Source organism: Paralichthys olivaceus, chromosome 6, assembly GCF_024713975.1.
Source record: "Paralichthys olivaceus isolate ysfri-2021 chromosome 6, ASM2471397v2, whole genome shotgun sequence".
NCBI classification, from domain to species: Eukaryota; Metazoa; Chordata; class Actinopteri; order Pleuronectiformes; family Paralichthyidae; genus Paralichthys; species Paralichthys olivaceus.
Genome location: NC_091098.1, coordinates 12663825 through 12678476, shown reverse-complemented (window position 1 = coordinate 12678476; position 14652 = coordinate 12663825). Strand labels below are relative to the sequence as shown.

Genomic DNA, 14652 nt, shown 5'->3' with positions numbered 1-14652 from the left:
ACTGGGAATTATGGGCTGCGATCAATCGGCGAGAGAGCGAGAGGATGCCTCGATACAACAGAGGGTGACCATCACAGCAACTGTAATTTCAGGCATGCATTATTCAGCAGCGCTGTAAGATCTGTGAAGCCTTTAAGATTATTTACACTTTGAAAAGCAATGGCAGGGCAATTGCAGGCATGTCCTGCAGAGGCCAGAGGTAATATTTCAGTGTTTGAGAGGAGATGCAAGTTTTGTAAATTTAAACACAGACAAAAATATATTATGTTGCAGAGCTTTTCCATTATCATTAGTTTTAACTGCTGTCCATGGATAAAAAGATAAAAAGATAATAAGATGACAGTGTTATTGAGAAAGAAAATAATATAATTCAATAGTGTCTATGTCTGGGCCTTTACATTCATTATGACAATTTTCTATGGCAGCCAGTGATGACTCCTGCGTGCTGTGTGTCCACTGAGCTGGCGCAACACAAAGGCCATGGCCCACGCCCATTAACGTGCACTTTTGCATTTATTTGTGACTACGTGTCCCCGCTACAGGAATTTCCGCCACAAATATAACTCAAGCTCTCTGTCTATTTCCACGTCTTCCTCTCATTCTCTTCATCCTCTCTGCTTGTGTGTCGGGGCGCTGGGTGTGATGGCGGAGCTCTGTAGCTGTAAGCGTAAACATTTCTCCATCTCGTCATGAAGACAAACAGGAGGGCGTTATCAGGTGAAGGGAGAGACCCTCAATCTTTGATTATATATAAACCTCGACCACCTCCTCATTGACATTCATGAGGTGAAACAGCACATTGGAGAAAGAACAGGAGCTGTGTTTGCAGTCTTATTCGTCTCATTTGTTTAATCAAACATCACTGCATTGAATTTATCACACTTTGTCACTCTCCTTGTTCCTGACTCACAGGAGCTTATTCACACTGGACTGTTCAAACAGCAACTGTTGACTTTCTCCACATTGTTTTTTTTTGTGATCACATGAAGACACACAACTATAGACAAAGAAATATGACAAATAATGACAAACAGGAAGGATTTGCTTTTCCTTCCAAAACAAGAAGATTGAGCTCACTCTCATCTCAGTGTAGTAAATATGAAGATGCAACCATCGCCTGGTTAAGATTAATGTAACATTCTCTAGGTAATCAGTGAAATTGTAAAAACAATAAATAAAACAGCCTTTTTTTTGCATGTTAAAGAATATAATAAAAAATTATTTGGGAAAATAAATATGTATCTGGTTTCACATTGCAACAAATATACAAAACAAGGAAATCAAAAAATGTGAGAACACTCTGCAGTCAGAATAAGGGGTGAGTCATTTTGACAAACTTATTCTTGGCACTGATGCATATTATTACACTTGTACAAAAATGAGTCACTGAGTGACACTAAATAATGATGAGCAAGTTCATTTTTATATCCTTGTCATGACACTGAGCTTGTGGAACCAGATGCTGCTGCAGTCTAGGATATATGCTGTGAGCACAGGAAGCCACAAAGTATCAGCCGTTCCCCTCAGAGGTTCATTCTCCTTCAGATAATAGCCGATGGGCTCCTGGATTGACGAGCAGGTAAAACAGTTTGAATGTTTTCTCGAAGCACTTGCTGTTTAGCAGCTTCCACTCACAGTCAAATCCTGATGTTAACACTTTCTTCACATTCTTCACACTATTTTTGTGTTGTGCAAACAAATAATATGAACAGGAGGAACATCTGTGCTCGGTTGTTAGTTGAAGTGTTTCTGCACTACTGTTTACTCAATACACTTGTTAGACTTGGCCAAACCACCACGGAGAGAATTCCCTCTGTCGATATGAGACATGTAAACCTAAAGTGAAACTGGCTCTGTATTGTAGTCTCCAGCCGTGCACACACTCACTTAAGGATTGCAACCTTATCAACCTGTAGATACCACAGTGTGTGGTTTGATGTGATGCAAGTCGCGTCCTGGTGTGCAGCAAACCAAACTAATGAAAAAGCAAACCCACATATAAACACTCAGTAACATCCAGGAAAAAGCCGTTAGAAGTCTCTTTTTGTTTGAAACATTCACATGTGCTTTTCAAAATCACCGATTCCTTCCTATTGAATGGAGAAATAATGACGTTTCAATTTATGAAACAACAAAAAAAATGTTTTCGCCGTGAAGAAAAAATCAAAGATGTGTTGCTATGGAAACTGTGGATATCAGTGTGTGACTGAAAGTCTGTCTTGCAGGCGTGATGGCTCCAACATCATTCTGGAGCCACATCTTATCACACTCCTCACTTGTTAAAAGTTTGTGCCACTTTTTTAGATGCCTGAGCTTCGATCTTCTTCTCAATCTGTCGATGCACAGGTGCATATATATACACACACTCACACTATTATTTTTTAGGCTGGGTGGGGCAACTATAGATGCATATACACTCCAAAGGAAAAGTGCATTGATCAGCATCTGCATGCTCTTGTATAAATACACATCTCATGTTATCAATGGGTTATCTCACGTGGTTGCCTTGATTCATGATACTGCACTCAATGGTCTCTCCCTATTCAGGACTTAGACACAGGGGAAATTCACTTAAGCTGCTTTCAGACATGCACTGAAATCCGGAGAACCTCTGGACATTCTGTTGTATAAGACAACACACATTTAAAATTAACCCCCTCCAAGTCTTTCTGCCAAGTTTCTTCCAGTAAAAAGTCCACAGAATGTTGGTAGGAGCCACTGTGAGAACACAGCATGAGATCTCTTTGTAGTTGTAAATGTGTCTGAGAAGAGAATCTCCTGCTGCGTTTTTTATGTATGAAGGAAAAACTCTGGAGAAAGTCCAAACCAGTCTCTGCTAAATGCTTAAATACTACTGAATGTAGTAATGTATATATATATAAGAGCAGGGAAGTTTTCTCTTTGCTGCAAACCCTCAGCAAGAAGAGCTCAACTTGTCTGAGCTCTCAGATTTTTCTGACTGTGAAACAAGCCTGCTGCACCATGGGGTTCAGAGCAGTGAAAAAAAAAAAGACACGGAGGTCTTACATATTGCCTGTGTGCTTCCAGGATGTTTTACCAAGCTTTTTCTGAATCGGCACAGTCACAAGAGTATCATGGGCTATGTGCCCAGAAAAATCATTGGTTTTTCATCTGCCACATGAATCTGTTTAGCTGCTCCTTAACCAATGTGAGAACACAAAGTCTGACCCCAAGACCCGAGAAAGCCGCTGCATGTTATCATTATTAACCTCGGTTTACCCCCAGAGGAGATCGTATCTCCTCTGAGCTATTGTGTTTCCAGCTAACTCCTGCCTGAAACACAATATTTGCAACGATGAGCTGTGAAATTTGCTACCTGTGAATCCTCGGTCATGAAAAATTAATAAGGGAGTCAAGTATTGACCCAGGTAGCATCTGACTTCGGGACACGAAGAAATCATACACGGAAACATGTATTTAGTGTAATTAAAAAACGACATCATGCCTCTGAATGTTTTCTTTGCACTCTGTTTATGGCAGCCTCATTTTCAATTTTGTTCTGAATTTGTTGGGGAAAAAGGATTTTGTTTGTTTCTCGCTTACAAAAATAGCATTCATTCATGAATATGAAAGTGTTTTTTTTTTTTTTGAAATACACAATGCAATGTATTCATTAGGAGTACCCCCATTTTACTCTGCAGTTTTCAAATGATATAAAAAAGTGCCTTGATTTGTGCAAAGAGACAAAACTGGTGTGAGGATATGAACAAAACGCATTTGCTCTTTCTGCTTTCAAATCTGAGTCGTTTGTTTGATTTCTCTGAGAAGCAAGGTCAGAAGTGCTGCCACGGAGATTTCTGTTTCTCTATTTATGCGTTTGTATTTTTGTCAGGTCTTTGAGAGTGGATGACTAACGACACACATGGATCGACAAGCAGCAGCCTCAAACTGAGAGAAAGATATGATTTATCCGTGTTATTAACCTGTGCCATTTCCCTCCACACTTATTCAAATTCACGACTAAATCCATCTCTTTACCCTTGCCATTTTTTCATCAATGTGCTTTTTTGCATTGTCGCTGTTTTGATCTATATTCCAGAATGAAGATTTGCTGTTTATACAAAGGAACCATTTAGAGGCCACCCAGTAGTGGGGAGGAAATGGATATGAATCTCAAATGACAATGTATTCGATTAAAAGCAGCATGAGGTGGGAGCTCCAGAAATGGCTGCACACAAGAGTCTTGTTGCGTAGCTGACTGCTGGCAACCTGCACATCCAACGCACAAATATTATATTTGCTCAGACAAAAGAGAAAGCTGACAGTTTTGTTTAAATTCAGCATCTTTAAAGCTCAGATTCTCAACAAAAGCACACATCGCTGGAAAGACGAGCAGTCCTGTTTTGACAGGTAGAGCTCAGGTCAAGATTTATTGTAGCTTTCCCTGGTAGGTGAACCAATACTGTTTACCACTCTATTTCTTTTTCCTCACTCTGTGTGGCAACTGCAAGTTTATCTGCAGAGCATTTTCTCAGACACAGAGGCATTTCAAAGTGCTTCATACGAGGTGACATAAGCATGTGAACAATTTTTTATATTAAAATAAAATAATAAAAGAAGGAACATACAATGAGATTGGAAAATAAGATAAAATAAAATACAGTTGGACACAAAATAATAGAGGAAATATGCAGTGACAGTGTAGCACTGAATTTAGAAATGCAAACAAAATTAGATAAATTAAAGAAATAAATTAATCAAATATACACTGGTATCAAAATGTAATATTGTTTTGTATTTCTTTATTTCTATATATAATAATAAAGATATAATATATACATTTTATATCATATCAATGACATTGTAATTTTCATAATCAGATAAATGAACTTACAGGATGAAAGGCTAAATGTTGAAACTCATCAGTGTTACATGATATAGTGTGTTTTTTTACCAACATAATAATCATTCTTATCATAATGATAATAATAACAATTATTATTATCATTATTCTGTAAAATAAACATAAATATAGCCCCCGCATTAAGCAGTAAATATTGTACTGTGGTAGTTGGTGGAGGTGGAGCAAATTACAAATCCAATTTAAAGTGCTTTACATGTCACTGACAAAACCTAGGATGTTAAAAACGAATTAAAATCTTTAAAGCAGAAGTTTAAAGCAGCTGGACTAACTAAAGTACTCAGGTACCTCAAGTTTGTACTCGAGTACATGTACTGGACTTCCTTCCACCACAAATCATTAGAGGCTATAGTTGTGAGAGTCCTAACAGATGAGGGATTATTACTGTCATTAAAATATACGAGTGAGCATATTTTCGATGGATGTAAATCTGATAACAACCACATTCCAGTTCCACTATAAACATATTTTTCAGCAATACACAGCACAGATGCAGACTGATAAAAATACAGCCTCAGTACATACACTCTTTATCTGTGTCCATCCCTGAGAATCCGACAGAGCGTAATGTGTTTTCACAATACCTGGGCTTCAGACAGCGCAGCCTTTTGGAGAGACAGGTTAAAAGAATCATAAATCCAGCGGTGAAAGCACTGTTGATATAAATAGTTGTTTTATGCTGTTGTAGGTCTAACAGCTCCATTTCTCTTCCCCCACTTGGCAGTTGAAGCATGTTCTCAGTGACTATAACAGCCAGAAAAATCCATTGCAAGCATGACCTGAAACCCAAAGCAGCCACTCTGCACCCCAAAAAGATCTAGGAGGAACTTTTCCTCGCTTTCAGACTTCCCTCTATGTGGACTTATTTTTAACACTTTTCCCCGAACTGCATTTCTTTCCTTGGACACAGGCTTCTCAGCTGTTTGAAAGAGATTTAACAATAACCAATCACTTTTTACATAGTGGGTCCACGTGCACTGTTCAGAAGTCACCTCATGACTCTGACATTCACAAATGACCTAGATAAAGCATATAGAGCCATATATAGAATGAAAAACTGTGTGAAAACAAGAGTCAACCACAAAAGAAACATGTCCTTGACATAGTTATATTTATAAATGATGCCATCTCTCAGTGGAAACCTGGGCAAAGAGTGTTTTTGAAGTAACTGTCTGCACGCTGTATTAAACATGGTCTCACAAGAACACGCTCACTTAAATATTTTATTAGCAGCAAAGAAATTGGGCAAACGCTGTGCACCTTCTTCAATATGAGCACCTCAGCACACAGCTGGACACCTGAGATGGAGTCCCATGCCTGAAAGTTCACCACAGGAGAAGCTGCACAATGAGATGCGCTTCACAGCAGGAGCTTCCTTCAAACCAACCTACGCATATCAAAACAGGAGGCTATATCCAATATGCATCACCATGCAGACCACCACCACCACTGTGAGTAAGATAGCATTTGTTCTCACACTCTGTTGTCTTACTGCAGAGAGCGAAGGATTCAGATTATAGGTGGGTTTTATTTGTGCCTGCAACTCAACTGTGAGCAGATTTATTTCCAACCTTTCTTAAATATTCTATTCAAAGTCATTAAACAGTGTTTGATTTTGTGTCAATGTTTTTTAAAGGCTAAATGCTTTACTCCTCATTTGTCAGCAGCTCCGCTCACAGTGAGCAAAACTAATGATTCGAAACAGGTTTAAGTTTTCAAGATCAACACCCGAGTAATTATTTGAAAGTGTTTGGAGTTTCAAGGTTTGAAGAGTGTTGTGACAGGCAGGATGTGTTTGTTGAGGACGCTAATTGACTTGCAGCAGCTAATTAATTCGAAGGTTGCAAGGTTGTGATAACGGTGTAATGAGAGAAGGGAATGTCAACACCAGTTGATATTAGACCTGCTAAATATAGATGAGAGAATGTTCAAGAGCTTTTCTACAGGGAACGCGAGTTCCAGATGTAAAAGCAGATGGTGATGACACAGGGTGGAGACGACTGTAGATCTTCAGGCGGCTGTGTTGCTGCACAACAGGTTCCAGTGTCATGTTAGAAAGACCGAACAGGTTTCAGGCTCAAAACAGCTTTAGTAACAGTAGCAGCAGCTCATGTTTGGATTTGTGGGTGCAACCGTAAATATGGATTATGATTATTTAGTTTACTGTGGTTAGAAATATAAGCCTTCATTAGTGAAGCACCTTTAAGTTCAGTAAAGCAAATGAAACAAACCATTATGAATTTGTACTGTAACTAATGCACCAAAGTTGACTTGTTACTGACTTTGTAATGACAATGAAAACATCCAAGCTGCTTTCAGACATGCAATGAACTCCAGACATTTCCCTGAATTTTTCCAGAGGGGTTGTATGTGAAAACACAAACATCCGAGTCAGGTGCTCCAAATGATTTCCTGGAATTTTTCCTGCCAGCTACCTAACAAAATGTCAGAAAAATTCTATGTGAGAATACAGCAGGAAATTGTGCAGAAAATTCATAGCAAGCAAGTGGGTGCATTAATGTTTCTAACACACTATGGATGCAAAACTGAAAAAAAGGGAAAAGAATACAAATAGGGTGAAAAACAGGTGCCATGCACATTATAGAGGCATAGGTTCGAGAGCTTCTGCCAAAAAAAACATGTGAATTCTGCAGCAGAATCTACCCAGGCACCACCCCTCACCTCAATGAATCACACATTCTCCTGTTGTGGGGAAGTTGTTTGACCTGCACAATTTCCTGTTGTGTTCTTCATGTGTGAAAGGCAAACTCTGAATAATGTCCAGACCCCATTTCCAGAGTTTATGCCTGGTTAAATGCAAATCACGACAAGAAATGGCATCCATACTAACAGGAGGTGTCTGAGTCCATTCGATTGACCATGAAACAATTCTGACCTAATGGAAATGTCAATGTCTGTTACCAAGGAAACCACTATTTGTCTCACTTTGGGTTCAAACAGAGCCTCTAGAATATAAAGTGTTTGCATATATTTAAAAACAGATAAACAAACCAGGTGACCTGAAAGAAAGTTAACTGGTGTTTAAAACTCCTAGAACGTGTCTTGAAAAAACAAAGGCTGCTGAACCACTCCAGTGGCGCCTTCGTGTAATCATGTTTTCCTGAGCTTGGACATATTTTCTAATTATGGCCTGTCCCCTTTGGCTGACAGAAGTGTTTTGTGAGAAATAAAGTTGTGACATTTTCCAAAGGCGGACTGTCAGACAATTAAGGGCTTGTCGTGGGATTACCTCCTTGGGTATGACACTGATGTGCATGATGGGATGGAGGGCTTCATTCAACACAGTAATAATCCTCTTAAATCTTGCCCCATGTGCTTTTTTTTATTGGTTGTGCAAATGTCACATCAGATGGGGGATGACTTTTTATCAAGAAGTCCTTTAAAAACTGGTTAACCTCGGACTAAAGACTCTCAGGACCCAAAAGCAGGGTTTAAAAAATCTCTTGTTACTGTCATAGTCAACGATCAGCCACCATGATCATGATCTATCACATGATCCACAGTCCACCATTATGTCCACCATCAGCTGCCACCATGATGGTGCCATATTATTAAGAGCTTTGTAGGTGAGGAGGAGAAAGCCAGGATAACTCACAGATTCCTGATGTTTACACTGTCATTATTTCAGTTTAATAGGAGAAAATGAAAGGCCATCCAGGTTTTTATGTCCTTGAAACATGCTTGAAGTTTAGTTAATCGATTACATTGTTCTGGTTTTATTGACAAGTGTCATCCGTAATTGCAATGAGCAATGAGATTTACCAATGGGGTCCTGATAATGTTTCCTAGCTGAAACATATATAAGGTGCCAAAAATTGGGCCGAGCACAGAACCCTGAAGAACCCCATGATTAGCTTTGGTGTGCACAGATGACATTATTAACTTGCACACATTGGAATCGATCTGATAAACCAGCTTAGGACGATTCCTTTAATGTCAATTAACTTTTCTAGTCTCTATAGTAAGATGTGATGATCAATAGTGTTGAATGCCGCACTAATATCAAACAGGACGGGTGACACACAGTGACAAACCCTTGATCTGAAGCTATGAGAAGGTCATTTGTGACTTGGCAGTCTCTGTGCTGTGATGAGCTCTAAATCCTGACTGAAACTCTTCATATAGATTACTTTTCTAGAGAAAGTCACACAGCTGATTGGCTTCAACTTTCTAAAGGTTTTAAGACAGGAAGGGGAGGTTGGATATGGGTGTGTAGTTGGGCAAAACCTCAGAGTGGGTTTTAAGGGGTTTAATTACGGCTATAGATTGACTGTATTTAGTAAAGTACTGAGTATTTATTCAGGGCAGAATTTCTTTAAATATCTGTTGGAATGGGGTCTAAGATGAGAATAATGAGGTCAGCTGATCAAGGTAGATCGGAGAGAAGCTGTCTAAATAATAACACAGGAAAACTGGGGAAAAATAGCTGGGTTGCTTATTACAAAGACGAAGTGGCCCAGAATGGAGGAAGCACAATGACTATATGTAGTCGGAGAAGGGAGAAAATTAGACAGAGATGGAAAACACCTATAGGGAAGGAAGTGGGATCAATGGAAATAAATAAAATCATGACCTGTGAGACAGAGCAGAACTTGACAATCCCTTATTGAAAATCACCTACTAGAGCATTTTCCGTGTGGAGGAAAATGATGTACAAAAAAAGAGACCATCTATCATGCCACCTTGGGTCAGTGTCAGGAAGTAACACCCATCCTCCGTTTCCTGTTCAGTTGCTGCATAAATAGCCGCTGAGATCGCTGATTGATAATTATCCTTATCTCTGAATGTCTCCTGTTACGAGGAAACAAATAAGGGGCGAGGAAAGCAGGAGCTGGCAGGCAGAGGTCAGTGTGAGGACTTCTACATTTCATGCGGTGCACACTGAGAGATGGAGGTGCCACCGAGTGACAGTCTCCGACCTCTAGGTGAGATCGAAAAGGGATGATAAAGGCAACTGACGGAGGGAAAATTGGCAGATAATTACAAAGGCTAGAGGGGCACATTTTGTCTCCCCCTGTCTCTTTCTCTCCATCGTAAAAAACACACTCACACACACCGGCAACAAATCTGTATGAACAGTGTGTAGCAAACAAACATAGGCATCGAAATTACCTGTAACTCCTGTTCCACAATTATCTGTGCTTGTTGGTGTGCTTCGGCTGGTTTTGTTCTATAACTCATTTATATTTTGTTTCATTTCACTTTGATTTCTTTCAGAGGAAATATCCTTCATCAAAAGTAAATATATGATGATCAATTTGCCCTCTCATACATGACGTCATATTTGTTGTGTCCTGAAGTAATGGAGGGAGATGGCAGTGGCGCTGTCAAATAAGCCACTGCAGTTGAGCTCTCAACATTTCTCAACTGCAGAAGATTTTGTTATTACTTTCACATTTCCGCACATTTACATCCAACACCAACATTCAGCGCCAACGCAATAAGTATTTTTCCCTACATGTAAACAGGAGGCATGTTAAGGTGGATCAGTTCAGCCCCTCAGGTCTTTTAGTTGTACCAAAGTCTCGGACTAAAACTTTGGGTGAGTCAAGTTTTAGCTTTTATTCTCTGAGCTGCTCGACCAATCTGCAAGTAGATCTGAGACGAGCCAGGAATGTTATATTTTTAAAGATAAACTTAAAACAGTCTCTGCCTCTTCAGTCTTGCCTTTGACTAAGAATAGTCTTGAAGACATTTTTTCTGTTATTTATATATTTTTCAACAGTTCACTCTCTCTTATTATTATTAACCAATCTGACTCATCTCTTTTATCTCAACTTTTATTTAACTATATGCTATTATTTTTATTATTTTAGTTTCTCAGTTTGGATTTTATTCCACTCTCTTTTATAACTCTTATAACCTTATTTCTGCCTTTTTATTATATACATTTTAAATTGTTTTAGTAATTCATTCATTTATATTGGATCTCCATTTCGGTGCTTGCATTAGTCTCAAATGTTTTAATGTTTAATTAATTAATTTTAATTAAGAGGCTGGGGTGGTGTATAGGGTCAGTGCATGTCTTTCACCTGAAGTATCAGGTTTTGTGTTGCAAAATAATATTAATATTAATAATATTGATCAATATTTACTGTCAGGAATTACAAAACAGCTTTTTCAAAGAAAAATACATTTTAAATAAGAGCTTAATTTTAGAAAAATAATCTGATAAAAAGCTTTAATTACTTTTTCTTCTTTTCACTAACTCATTTTCTATTTCACCACATCTTAACAACTGAACAGCTTTTACAACTCCTTTCTTTCTCTTGTAAAGCAAACCCCATTTTTCTTTTCTGGTCTAGAGCAACTCATAACACATGCAAGAACACTCCCCAATACCTTTTTAAATCATTATCTTTATTTTCTTTGCAGCAACCATAGTATCTAAGCAACCTTGACCGCAGCCTAGTAGCCAAAAAGCAAATTGGACTAAAATCTTTAGTACTGAAAACATCAGTGTTTTTCCAATTTTCTTTGTACCACCTGCCAGAAAGGCTAAGATGCATCTTTGAGTGAATGAAGCTGTATTTGAATGTTTCATCAACGTCATTATACTGATGGATGTTTTTTCAACTGTCCTGACCTTCTCCCTCTTCACTCTTCTGCACACCCTCATACCCTTATTTATTATTTTTCCTGACGTAGTATTTGTGGTTTCCCCTCCTTCCTTTTCTCCCATCAGCCACCTCTGTTGCTCATTAATCATGTCATGTGTCTCTCTCTGGATGAACCCCAGGGAGTGCTGAGGGGATGAGTTGAACTGAACTGAACTGCACTTGAACTGGAAAAAATGCACCACAGTGGCTGCTGAAGCTGAACCAAGTCATGTCTTAAGAAAACCATCTGTGTGTGTGTGTGTGTGTGTGTGTGTGAGAGAGAGAGAGAGAGAGAGAGAGATTAGAGCTAAGTGCTGCTCTGTGCTGTTTTGCTGGCTAACGAGCCACACTGTCCAAAAGGATGATTGTCTTTGATTAATGTCATTCCTTCTGAACTGTAACGTTAATCCCAAGCATAGTTTTTTTTCCTTCTTTACAGCCACCCTCACTGATTCAACTTAACAGAAGCAAGGTGGGTGCAGATATATCACTTCTGTCTCAGTGATGGTTTGCTAGTGTCCCAAACTGTGAAAAGAAAGGCAGAAGACATTGTTCTTTTTCAAACTGAATTACATGTAGATGAATTAATTGGAGGTGTGTGATCTGTGGGTGTCCAAGAGGGGAATCTAGTCCTCTCTCTGGACTGCTGAGGGGGGGTTCCACAAGTCAGGTTAAATGTTTTGTCGCTCTCCGCTGTTGTTTTTAGAAGTAGATGAGGAATTTCTATCATGCTTACATGATCTGTTTAAGATACAGGTGCCAGTATGAGGCCTATCTTAAAATCACACTAATTAATATGCCCTATCGTTTTTGTTTCATCAAGAGCTAAGTGCCATTTCCCCCTCCGTCTCCAGGTTTTACACTAAGCTATGCTAACTGCTAATATTTAGCAAATAGGCATGGAAGAGGTATCTTCTCATCCCCATCTTACCAAGTATAAAGTGACAATCCAACTTTTTCTTTATTTGAAGATTTAAGAATTTGAGGTGTGTACATATTGGACCAAAAAGATTTGTAGTCACTGACTTCACAGTTTGTTCTCTATTTTTCCAAGCTAAGTTATCGCATCACCATCAAAATGCAGTTGTAACTAAACACAACACTGTTACACTGTGCCATTTGCTGGGTCTGTTTGGTAATAGTGTAGTACTATGTTAAGTATATTCCTTAAAGTGCTACGTTCAGTTCAGTACAAAAAAGCGATCAAAGCCATCACCCGCTTGTGTCAGTGTTATAGCTTCATGGTTCCTTTGATGATTTTTGCAGCCTTTTAGAAAGTGGAAGTGATGGGGGCAAAACTGACATTAGTGGTCTCAGGCTCCACTGCTAAAATCCACTGATCTGGTCAGTGATCATGTCTGTTCAATACAGAAGTGAAAACTGCAGACTGTGAAGTGTTTTGTCAAGCTTAGATATCTATTCTTTATCAATTGTATAATGAAGGTAATCAGTGCACTGTAGAAATGAAGGATATCTTGGCATCTTGTTGAACAGCTTAAATTTAAATGCCAATAAATGATTTTCTGATCTTCAAAGCTCAGACTCATCTCCTATTTACTCCCAGTTATTCTACCTGGATTAATAGCATGGGATGTAAAATACCTGATCCGTTGGTGGATTAATAGCCTCACTGCCAAAGCATCAGATAAGCCAGTTGCTCCAGCAGGAGCGCTTTGCCCCAATATGCTAAAAAAAATCCCTAATTGTCGAAACAACACCCACCACATTCCTCATTTGATGCAGCATTGACATCCAACATATTGGATTCCATGCTGGAGCAAACAGGCCAGGACTGCAGCACAGGGGCACTCTGAGACACGACCAGGAGCCAGGATAATTAACATTTATTGATACATGACTGCTGTAAGCCTGTTTGCCCAGTGAATTAAACCAGCTCATTACAGGCTTAATGGTGGGTAGGGGAGATAAATAATAGATGCCAGTCCACTCACTGGCACTTTAGCATGCACCACGAGACCCTCACCACCACCACCTCCCCTGCTTCCTCCATTCCTGACATCAATTTGCCCTACGTGAAGTCAAGACATCCTCCCGTGAAACCGAAACTGACATCACCACTTCAATCCAACCAAGTGGTCTCATGTGGCCATGGTTGGAGGCTTTAATGATGGTGGTTGCTGATAGATGTTAGGAGTTGGATACTACATCAAATATACGACACATTTATATTACCATGAGAATGTAACAATTAGTAGAGACATCTAATTTGGGTCAGTTATTATTTCGTATTGCTTATTTAATATTCTTTGCACTCCTTGGGGAGTTTGATGATAAAAACAACACAGATGTTGAGGCAGAAAGAAAAAAAAACTTCCCCGTGGATGTGAAGGACACAAAAGGTGTTGTTGAATGTTCACTTGCTCTATTGCCCCCCCCTTCTCTCCTCTGCCCAGCCTCGGCTTCGCAGGAAATGAAACATGAGAAAAACCAATACATTTTAGCGGAGCATTACAGCAAACAGATGATGCTTTTTTGTTGTGCTTCTTATCTTCTGTGCCTCCCTTGTCCTCCCCAATTGTTCTCCTCCCTGACAACATAACTTTCACTCCTCCGCTCCCCCACCTCCCTCCTGTATTCCCACATTAAATGCTGCCTTATCGAGCTCGCACACCAAAAGCACAGAGCGGTTTCATCTGCCACTCCGCCTTGTAGAATCCACTCAATTCCAAAAAACTCAGGGAACATTCAATTCTGAGAGCAGGACTGTGAGTTTGGAATGAACTAGTTACGGCTGGATGAATGTTTTATTTTTCTATTTATGCAAACCATTCGCAGATCCAGCCGTCTCTTTTTTTTTGTTTTGTTTTTTTGCAGTTGCCGTGACTTATTTCAGGACATTACTGGCATTTCTCAGCTCACCAGAGCTGAAGTAAACATTTGAATGCTCCTTCTTGATGTGAGGAAGCACAAATAGATTGAATATATAAAACTTTATTCAGCCTCAAAGATGAACCTTGATGGGAAGTCATTTTTTTCATTATCACATTATGTTTTTATTACCGTACAGAATGTGGGCAAGATTTTCACATCAGCTTTTTGGTTTGAAAAGTTAAAAAAGTTAAAAAAGTTACATCTATGAATCAAGCCTGTTTCTTTGTGATGAATAACACAATACAGGTATATTTTTAA

The 14652-nt window shown here is 39.1% G+C and overlaps 1 long non-coding RNA gene across 1 annotated transcript; it reads right to left on the bottom strand.

Moving 5' to 3' along the window:
- Nucleotides 1-11320: 11320 nt before the first annotated feature.
- Nucleotides 11321-14163, bottom strand: LOC138410521 (uncharacterized). Its single transcript, XR_011243232.1, has 2 exons — nt 12434-14163; nt 11321-12027 (listed from the first exon to the last, which is right to left on the bottom strand). It is a non-coding gene; the product is annotated as an uncharacterized lncRNA (long non-coding RNA).
- Nucleotides 14164-14652: the final 489 nt, after the last annotated feature.